The sequence below is a fragment of the Zingiber officinale genome, unplaced genomic scaffold (assembly GCF_018446385.1).
Source record: "Zingiber officinale cultivar Zhangliang unplaced genomic scaffold, Zo_v1.1 ctg206, whole genome shotgun sequence".
NCBI classification, from domain to species: domain Eukaryota; kingdom Viridiplantae; phylum Streptophyta; class Magnoliopsida; order Zingiberales; family Zingiberaceae; genus Zingiber; species Zingiber officinale.
The window spans coordinates 377,471-386,526 of NW_024589889.1; the positions used below are offsets into that span (position 1 = coordinate 377,471).

Below are 9,056 nucleotides of genomic sequence, written 5' to 3' on the forward strand. Positions count from 1 at the left end.
TTACTTTTACACTGTGCACAAGATTCTTATGCTTGAACCATACTTTACTTGTTTCCATGATCACGCTTGTTAATGAAACTTTTTGATAGAGTTAGGAAAGTGCACTAGGTTTTATGAATGTGTTGTAGAACATATGAATTTAGACTGCAGCATTTTGCTTGAGGACAAGCAAAGGTTTAAGTCTGGGGGTGTGATGTGCGTAGATTATATACTCTTTTATGCATGTTTTTATGCACATTTACATACTTTGAGCATGCTTGATCTATGCACTTTTATACTTCCAGCTTTCCTTTTAGCATATTTACTCTTTTGGTTCGGAGATCTGCTTTTTGTGCATTTTCTGTACACAGGAGTCAAAATTGGTGAAGATTATGCGTCCTCGGGCAAGCTTGGAAGGAATTGAAGGGAGAGAGCATCAGGCCGTGTACCACACACGGCCGTGTAGTTTTAACAGGAAGGGAAGAGGACATGGCCGTGTGAATCTCACACGGCCGTGTCTTGATTTGAAGAAATTAGAGCAGATGCCTTACATGGCCGTGTAGATCTACACGGCCGTGTGAGGTTTCCAGAGGCCAAGCAGGTGGTGGTCGTGTGCACCACACAGCCGTGTAGCATTTCCAGAGAATAGAAGGGTCCTGTCCGTGTGAGTCACACGGCCGTGCAGCTTTGGCAGAGAAGGAACTGGACATGGCCTTGTGAATCTCACACGGCCGTGTCATGGGGTCGTGTGGCGCCCGATTTCCTCCTCTATTTTAACCCTCCTTCATGAATTGAAAGGGGATCTCTCCCCCTTTGGGAGAAGGCAAGATTTGGTGGTATCCTCCCATTCTTGGGAGGATTTTTGGGCGATTCGAGGGGAGTTCTTGACGATTTCGACTCCGGAGCGAGGATTGGATCCGAAGACGAGGCTTCTTCGTAGATAAGTTTTCTCTTTCCCCCTTTTCTTGGTTTCTTAGATTGGGGATTTAAGAAATGCTAGTAATCTTTATTTCTTCGGGTATTCTTCCTCGATTCATAGAGTAGATCTTGTATTCTAGGATTAAGGGAGTATTTGTATGATGGATTGATGTAATCTCTTATGGATTTGCCAATTTCTTGTTTCAATGACATTGTCTTGCTTGTATCAATTAGATCTTGAATGATTAATGGTGATTTGTGCTTAATTCTCATTCTTGATTGATTGTTTGGATTTCTTGTGGACTTTGTAAAGATAAACTCTCACTCGATCATCCGAGGGATCCACGTGACAGGTGCAAGCCTGTGTAAGGACGTTTGAGAGATAATCTTGAAGAGGAAATAGGAATATTCAAGAGAGTAGGATGGATCTTATGATTAGTTTCTTGTATCTTGATAGATTAATAAGTTGTGGGCTTCTATGTTGATATCTGAGGAAGGCATAGTAATAGGTGCGCTTCTGTGTAAGGACAACGTAGGTTCACGTCTAATTGATCATATTTAGATACATTTCTCAGTCCTTAGCCGGTTATCTATTGCAAGAGAGAACCGACAACTTTCTACAAGTGTTTGGCAATTGAGGGATAAGAATTGGTGAACCATTTACATTCAAGAAATCTTACAAAGAAACCGAAACTCCTAGAATCTCCCTTTATCATAACCCAAAATACTAAACTCTTGTTTGTTGATCTTTAATATTAGATTTGTTTACCTTCACTTTGCATTTGAAACAATTGGATAGTTGTTTAGCTAATTCGCATTGAGACATTTCTAGTGCTTATTCCAGTCCCTGTGGATACGATAATCTTTTATATTACTTGCGACATTTCCGTACACTTGCGGAGCGTAACAAGTTTTTGGCGCCGTTGCCGGGGACTGCGCTATAACATTAGGAATTATCAATTGAGTTAGACTAAACATAACATTTGTTTTCCTTTCATATTGCATAGTTCTAACTAATCATTAGATTTCTGTTTTTACTTTCTTGTATAACTTTTACTTCTTGTTAATTCTTTTTGTACAAATTCAATTCTGTATTTTTTATTCTTTTATTTTTTTTCTTTTTTTTCTGTTGAATTGTCATTTGCTATCTTGTTCTTGTGTATGCGAAGATCTAACTTTGCAGGGGAATTCTTTCCTTTTGACCCTGAGATTGACAGAACTTTCCATAAAAGAAGAATTCTGCAAAGGCAAATTGAAGAACAGGAACATTTGAACATGGCGAATAGACCACTCAAGGATTATGCTGCACCTTATGCAAGAGGTTTTCGATCTAGTATTTCAAGACCTTCAGTGGAAGCTAATAACTTTGAGATCAACCCCGCAATTATATCTATGGTGCAGCAGAACCAATTTGGTGGAGGACCTCATGAAGACCCCAATCAACACTTAGAAGTCTTTTATGAAATATGTGGTACCATGAAAATGAATGGAGTTCCTTCAGAAGCAGTTAGATTATTATTATTTGGGTTTTCTTTAAGAGATAGGGCAAAGCAATGGCTGAATTCTTTGGCCCCTAATAGCATCACCACTTGGGAGCAGTGTGAGCAACAGTTTCTTGATAAATTCTATCCACCAAGCAAAACAGCTCATATGAGGAATTTAATTGCAAGCTTCAAGCAAACTGACACAGAATCTCTTTTTGAAGCATGGGATAGATATAATAGTATGCTCAAACAATGCCCACATCATGGGTTGGAAAGATGGTTAGTGTTGCACACTTTTTATAATGGTATCAACTATCATACCAAAGTGTCCCTTGATTCAGCTGCTGGAGGGGCACTTATGAATAAAAGTTCAGATGAAGCTGAAGAAATTATTGACAGTGTAGCACGAAATCATCATCAATGGGCAAATGAAAGAAGTGGTGGCTATTCTTCTGTAAACCCAACATTTAAAGCATTAGGGAAGTTTGATGTAGATGCAGTCACTCTTTTGTCTGCAAAATTGGACGCTCTTACAAAGAAATTTGAGAATATGGGGACTAGTGCTAATATTGTCAATGCTATTAGTACATCTTGTGAAGTATGTGGGAGTTCAGAGCACTCAAATGACTCATGTCCATTGGGAGCTATCACTGCACAAATCAATCAACTGGAACAATGTGATGCAATCATGAGTTACAATCAATGGCAGAACAACCCATACTCAAATACTTATAACCCTGGATGGAAGAGCCATCCCAATTTTTCTTACAGAAATAATCAAGATCAAGGACCATCTATGGGGGCAAGACCAAATTTTCAAGCTAGGCAACAAAACTTTCAACATCTATCTTCTCAAGGCTTACCAAAGTCAAATATTGAAAAGATGCTTGAAGAAATTATCTCAAGTCAGAATGAAATGAAGCAAGATTTAGCAAAGCTCATTCAGAGAATGGATAATTCTGAAAAGCATCAAAAGATCCAGGATAGTCAAATTGCCCAACTAGCTTCCTCATCATCCAGAGCACCAGGACAACTTCCAGGAAAACCTGATGTGAATCCTATGGAGCATTGCAATAGAATTGGGCTTAGGAGCGGACGGACCTTGGGAGACTCCCAAGTGGCTGCTCCAAAAGGGATACAAAAAGAAGAAGAGCTCTCTCCTCTTATACCAAATCAGATTCAAGCTAATGAGGAGAGTACCATTGAGGTTGAAGAGACTCTCCCACTGAACCATCAGAGCAAAGCTGTCCCTTTTCCTCAGAGACTTACAATGCTCAAGAAAGATGAAGAATTTGGCAAGTTTTTAGAAAAAGTTAAGGAAATTTGTGTAGAGGTACCTCTTATTGATGCTATTCTTCAAATGCCTAGATTTGCCAAATTCCTGAAGGATCTCATGTCAAACAAGAGAAGAAGAGGAGAGGTTGAGACCATTGCGCTTAGTGAGGAATGTAGTGCTATTTTGGAGAAGAACACTTCCCCAAAACTAAAGGACCCAGGGAGCTTTTATATTCCTTGCAACATAGGAAAAGAATTTTTTGAAAAAGCTTTTTGTGATTTGGGGGCAAGTGTTAGCCTCATTCCCTATTCAATTTGTAATAAATTAGGTCTCAAAAACATTAAACTTACTACTATGGCACTTCAACTTGCCGATCATTCCTGCAGGTACCCTTTGGGTATTATAGAAGATGTGCCAGTAGAGGTGGATGGAATTGTTATTCCCACAGATTTTGTCGTGTTGGACATGGAAGAGGACCCCAGGATTCCTATCATATTAGGAAGACCTTTCCTTGCTACAGCTGGAGCTATAATTGATGTCAAAAATCATAAGCTTTCTTTGGTAATTGGTAAGGAAAGGTTGGAATATGATTTATCTAATATCTCTAACCATGTCTCGTCTCTTTTAAATGCTTGTAGCAGGACAAGCATTTATAAACTTGAGGAATGGAATTTCCATCCTCATGGAAGGCCACCAAATGAAGGAGACAATGTGGTGGAAGATGTTGGGAGAAGATCTCCCAACAAAAACGAAAAGTATATCTGTCCTCCAAGGGCGAGGAAAAGAAGTGAATGATCAAGTTTGGTCGAGCTAAAGACCTTAAACAAGCGCTTCTTGGGAGGCAACCCAAGGGTTCTGTTAGTTAGTTTTGATTTGTATTTTAATTTCTTTTAGTTTGATGCATTCTTTTGATTTTGTTTTCAGGTTAGGTGCAAAATAGAGCCCGGACGTGTGCTATACACGGCCAGGCAAAGGTTGCAGAGAAGGTAAGTGCTTGGGCCGTGTCATCCAGACACGGCCGTGTAGGATCTCCCGAGGAGAAAAAGGTCTAGGCCGTGTCCCAAACACGGCCGTGCAAAGAATTCCGAGAAGAAAGATGGAGAGGTCGTGTCCCAGACACGGCCGTGCGAAGGCCGTGTGGATCTGCACGGCCCGTGTAGGAGAGTTATTAAAGTCTTCTTTCTTCCTTACACGGCCAGATCTTGGCCGTGTTCCGCACACCCCCAACTCTCCAAAACATCTCTTTCTCTCCCAATCTCTTAAAAACTCCTCTCTAATCTCTCAAGATCTCTTAGATCCGGATTCTCCTCCTCTCTAAAACTTGGACTTTTTGTTCTCCTAACCTAAGATCTTTGCTCTTTGAAGTTTTGTTCTTTGAGTTCCATTTTTCCAACCCTAGACAATTCTTCCCCTATCTAAACTCATCAAGATGTCCAACATTTTGAAGAAACTTCGCAAAGGAGGTGATGGATCCAGTGGAGACAAAGAGAAGGAGCCATCAAGGGACAAAGGAAAACAACCAGTGAAGGGCAAAGGCAAAAGGACTTCACGCAACGAAGGTAATGACAATGAATTCAATATTGTGTTTAGAAATGATGATCAAGTTGTAACGCCCGAAAAATTCTCAAAACTAATTTAGAAATATTCTATGATTTTTCTGGAATTTTTAGATATTTTTCCGGAATTTTCCGAGTAGCGGAAGTAGCAAAAATAATTAGAACCGCAAAATAGCTTAGGCGGGAATCGAACCCGAGACCTATTGACAATGAATTCAATATTGTGTTTAGAAATGATGATCAACTAGATTTGCAATTCTTGTCAATAGAAAGATAGTGTGTACTAGATATATGGACCCAACTGTTCTTGATATGCTTGGAATTAGGGAAGATGTAGATTTGATGATTGGGTTTTTGGATTGGAGTGATATTATGTACACACATTTGCCTACATATCCTCGTCTTGTTTTGGAATTTTTAAGTTCATTGGATGTCCATTTTATTAATGAAGATGATTATTTTGGAAAAATCTCATTTAGACTAATGAATCAAGAATTTCTATGGGTATTTAGTAACTTTAATTCTTGTTTTGGATTAACCACCGATAGCCCTCGTAGGTTTGATCCAAGGTTTAATTGGAATCATTTTTGGAATGCAATAACTGGGTTAGATCAACCTTATGAGCCTTCAAGAGCTAAGGCCTCCCGTATGCAAAACCCCATCTTTAGGTATCTACATAGAGTCATGAGTAAAACTATTTTTGGTAGGGGAGAGAGTGATGGGGTGGTTAAAAAGCTAGAGCTTTATGCTTTATGGGCTATGCTTTATAAGGTTGAATTTGATTCTGGTTTCCATTTTGTTCAAACCTTATTAAGATCTGCTAGGGCATCATCGGGATCAATTGTTTTTGATGGTTTGATTACCCGAATAGCTTATAATTTAAATCTTGATGTTGATGGGTTGGAAATAATTCATGGTAATGACATGATTGACATTGATGCATGTCTTGCTATGAAAATGATCGTTCGGGATGAGAATGGTTTCGCGTTTCCTAGAAGGAGTGGTTCTCCTTTACCCCTTCCTTTTCCTGAACGAACTACTATTCGTAACCCGGCTAATTGGGTAATTTCTGAGTTAGATTTTGAGGATAACCCTTCTATACCTGGCGACACTGAGCCACATCATGAGCCCTCGTCATTTGGACACCCGCAGCCTTCTAGTTTTATGGAGCCTGCCAGGCATTCTTTTACATATGGCACGGGATCTTCTAGGTTTGATTTTTCATATTTTCGTACGTCTCTAGAATCACTTCATAAGAAGCAAGATGCCCAACGAAAAATGTTGGAGGGGCGCTTCTCTTTATCTGATGATCAGTTTAGAGAGGTACAAAATCATTTTCAGTTTATGAGGAACATTCAAGGTCAAGTGGCTGAGTTTGTGCAGGATTATGATACTGATCAGGCTAGGATGAGAGATTTTATGCAGAGCATGATGCTTACTAGCCAACAAGTAGATGCTTTATATGAGAATCATAGATCCTTGGGTGAGATTCCAAGTTTTCCTAGTTTTCCTATTGGCCAACCACGTCGTAGACCTCCTTTCCCTCGTCCACCTCCACCTCCTCCACCATATTGATTTCATCGGGACGATAAAAAGTTTAAGTCTGGGGGGGTGTCATATAGTTTTTAGTTTTTGTTAGTTTTTCATGTTGGTTCTTATTTTCATTGCTTGTTACTTTACTTTGCTTGTTTTTGAAATAATCATGGCAAGAAAAAAAAAATTTGAGAACATCAAATCTTCACTTATATGCTTTCTTGGATTCAAGTGAAATGTTAGCACGATTATTGTCTTGATTCATGATGTTCGAATGATGCTAGTAGTAAACTTTGTCTAGTTCTTTTTTCTATCTTGGGAAGCATTAATAAGCTAAAAATCTTATGGTGATGAGTTTTAGTTTTGGTTCAACCTTAAGGATTTTATCTTCACTACACTTGTGCTTGATGCTTGAATAGTTGATGTCATTGAAATAATCATGATTCATCTTGTTTGCTTAGTACTTGGTTTCCATGGTGATTTCTCAACTTTCATTTTGGTTACTGGATGAGGCTCAAATCATTAAAGCTCATTTGGAAAAAACAAAATATCCCAACATGTGTGCTAAATAAGGAAATATGAACCAAGTTTAGAACAAAATATCCCAACCTTTGAGACCTTGGGTTAGTTGAGAAATATGAACCAAGTGAATGGTGAGTAAGTGTCTATCACTGGTTACTTGTCTTTCAATGGAAACACTAGGAATTCAAATTTGATGACGACTTGACTAGGACATGGATTGAAACTTGAAGGGTGTTGAGTTACTTTTACACTGTGCACAAGATTCTTATGCTTGAACCATACTTTACTTGTTTCCATGATCACGCTTGTTAATGAAACTTTTTGATAGAGTTAGGAAAGTGCACTAGGTTTTATGAATGTGTTGTAGAACATATGAATTTAGACTGCAGCATTTTGCTTGAGGACAAGCAAAGGTTTAAGTCTGGGGGTGTGATGTGCGTAGATTATATACTCTTTTATGCATGTTTTTATGCACATTTACATACTTTGAGCATGCTTGATCTATGCACTTTTATACTTCCAGCTTTCCTTTTAGCATATTTACTCTTTTGGTTCGGAGATCTGCTTTTTGTGCATTTTCTGTACACAGGAGTCAAAATTGGTGAAGATTATGCGTCCTCGGGCAAGCTTGGAAGGAATTGAAGGGAGAGAGTTTCAGGCCGTGTACCACACACGGCCGTGTAGTTTTAACAGGAAGGGAAGAGGACATGGCCGTGTGAATCTCACACGGCCGTGTCTTGATTTGAAGAAATTAGAGCAGATGCCTTACATGGCCGTGTGAATCTCACACGGCCGTGTCTTGATTTGAAGAAATTAGAGCAGATGCCTTACATGGCCGTGTAGATCTACACGGCCGTGTGAGGTTTCCAGAGGCCAAGCAGGTGGTGGTCGTGTGCACCACACGACCGTGTAGCATTTCCAGATAACAGAAGGGTCCTGGCCGTGTGAGTCACACGGCCGTGCAGCTTTGGTAGAGAAGGAACTGGACATGCCCGTGTGAATCTCACACGGCCGTGTCATGGGGCCGTGTGGCGCCCGATTTCCTCCTATATTTTAATCCTCCTTCATGAATTGAAAGGGGATCTCTCCCCCTTTGGGAAAAGGCAAGATTTGGTGGTATCCTCCCATTCTTGGGAGGATTTCTGGGCGATTCGAGGGGAGTTCTTGACGATTTCGACTCCGGAGCGAGGATTGGATCTGAAGACGAGTCTTCTTCGTAGATAAGTTTTCTCTTTCCCCCTTTTCTTGGTTTCTTGGATTGGGGATTTAAGAAATGCTTGTAATCTTTATTTCTTCGGGTATTCTTCCTCGATTCATGGAGTAGATCTTGTATTCTAGGATTAAGGGAGTATTTGTATGATGGATTGATGTAATCTCTTATGGATTTGCCAATTTCTTGTTTCAATGACATTGTCTTGCTTGTATCAATTAGATCTTGAATGATTAATGGTGATTTGTTCTTAATTCTTATTCTTGATTGATTGTTTGGATTTCTTGTGGACTTTGTAAAGATAAACTCTCACTCGATCATCCGAGGGATCCACGTGACAGGTGCAAGCCCGTGTAAGGACGTTTGAGAGATAATCTTGAAGAGGAAATAGGAATATTCAAGAGAGTAGGATGGAGCTTGTGATTAGTTTCTTGTATCTTGATAGATTAATAAGTTGTGGGCTTCTATGTTGATATCCGAGGAAGGCATAGTAATAGGTGCGCTTCTGTGTAAGGACAACGTAGGTTCACGTCTAATTGATCATATTTAGATACATTTCTCAGTCCTTAGCCGGTTAT

The 9,056-nt window shown here is 39.6% G+C and overlaps 1 non-coding gene across 1 annotated transcript; it reads right to left on the minus strand.

Annotated features, from left to right (window-relative positions):
- Nucleotides 1–2,545: 2,545 nt before the first annotated feature.
- Nucleotides 2,546–2,651, minus strand: LOC122036763. The gene has a single exon (XR_006127434.1). It is a non-coding gene; the product is annotated as a small nucleolar RNA R71 (small nucleolar RNA).
- Between the last annotated feature and the right edge of the window lie 6,405 nt (nucleotides 2,652–9,056).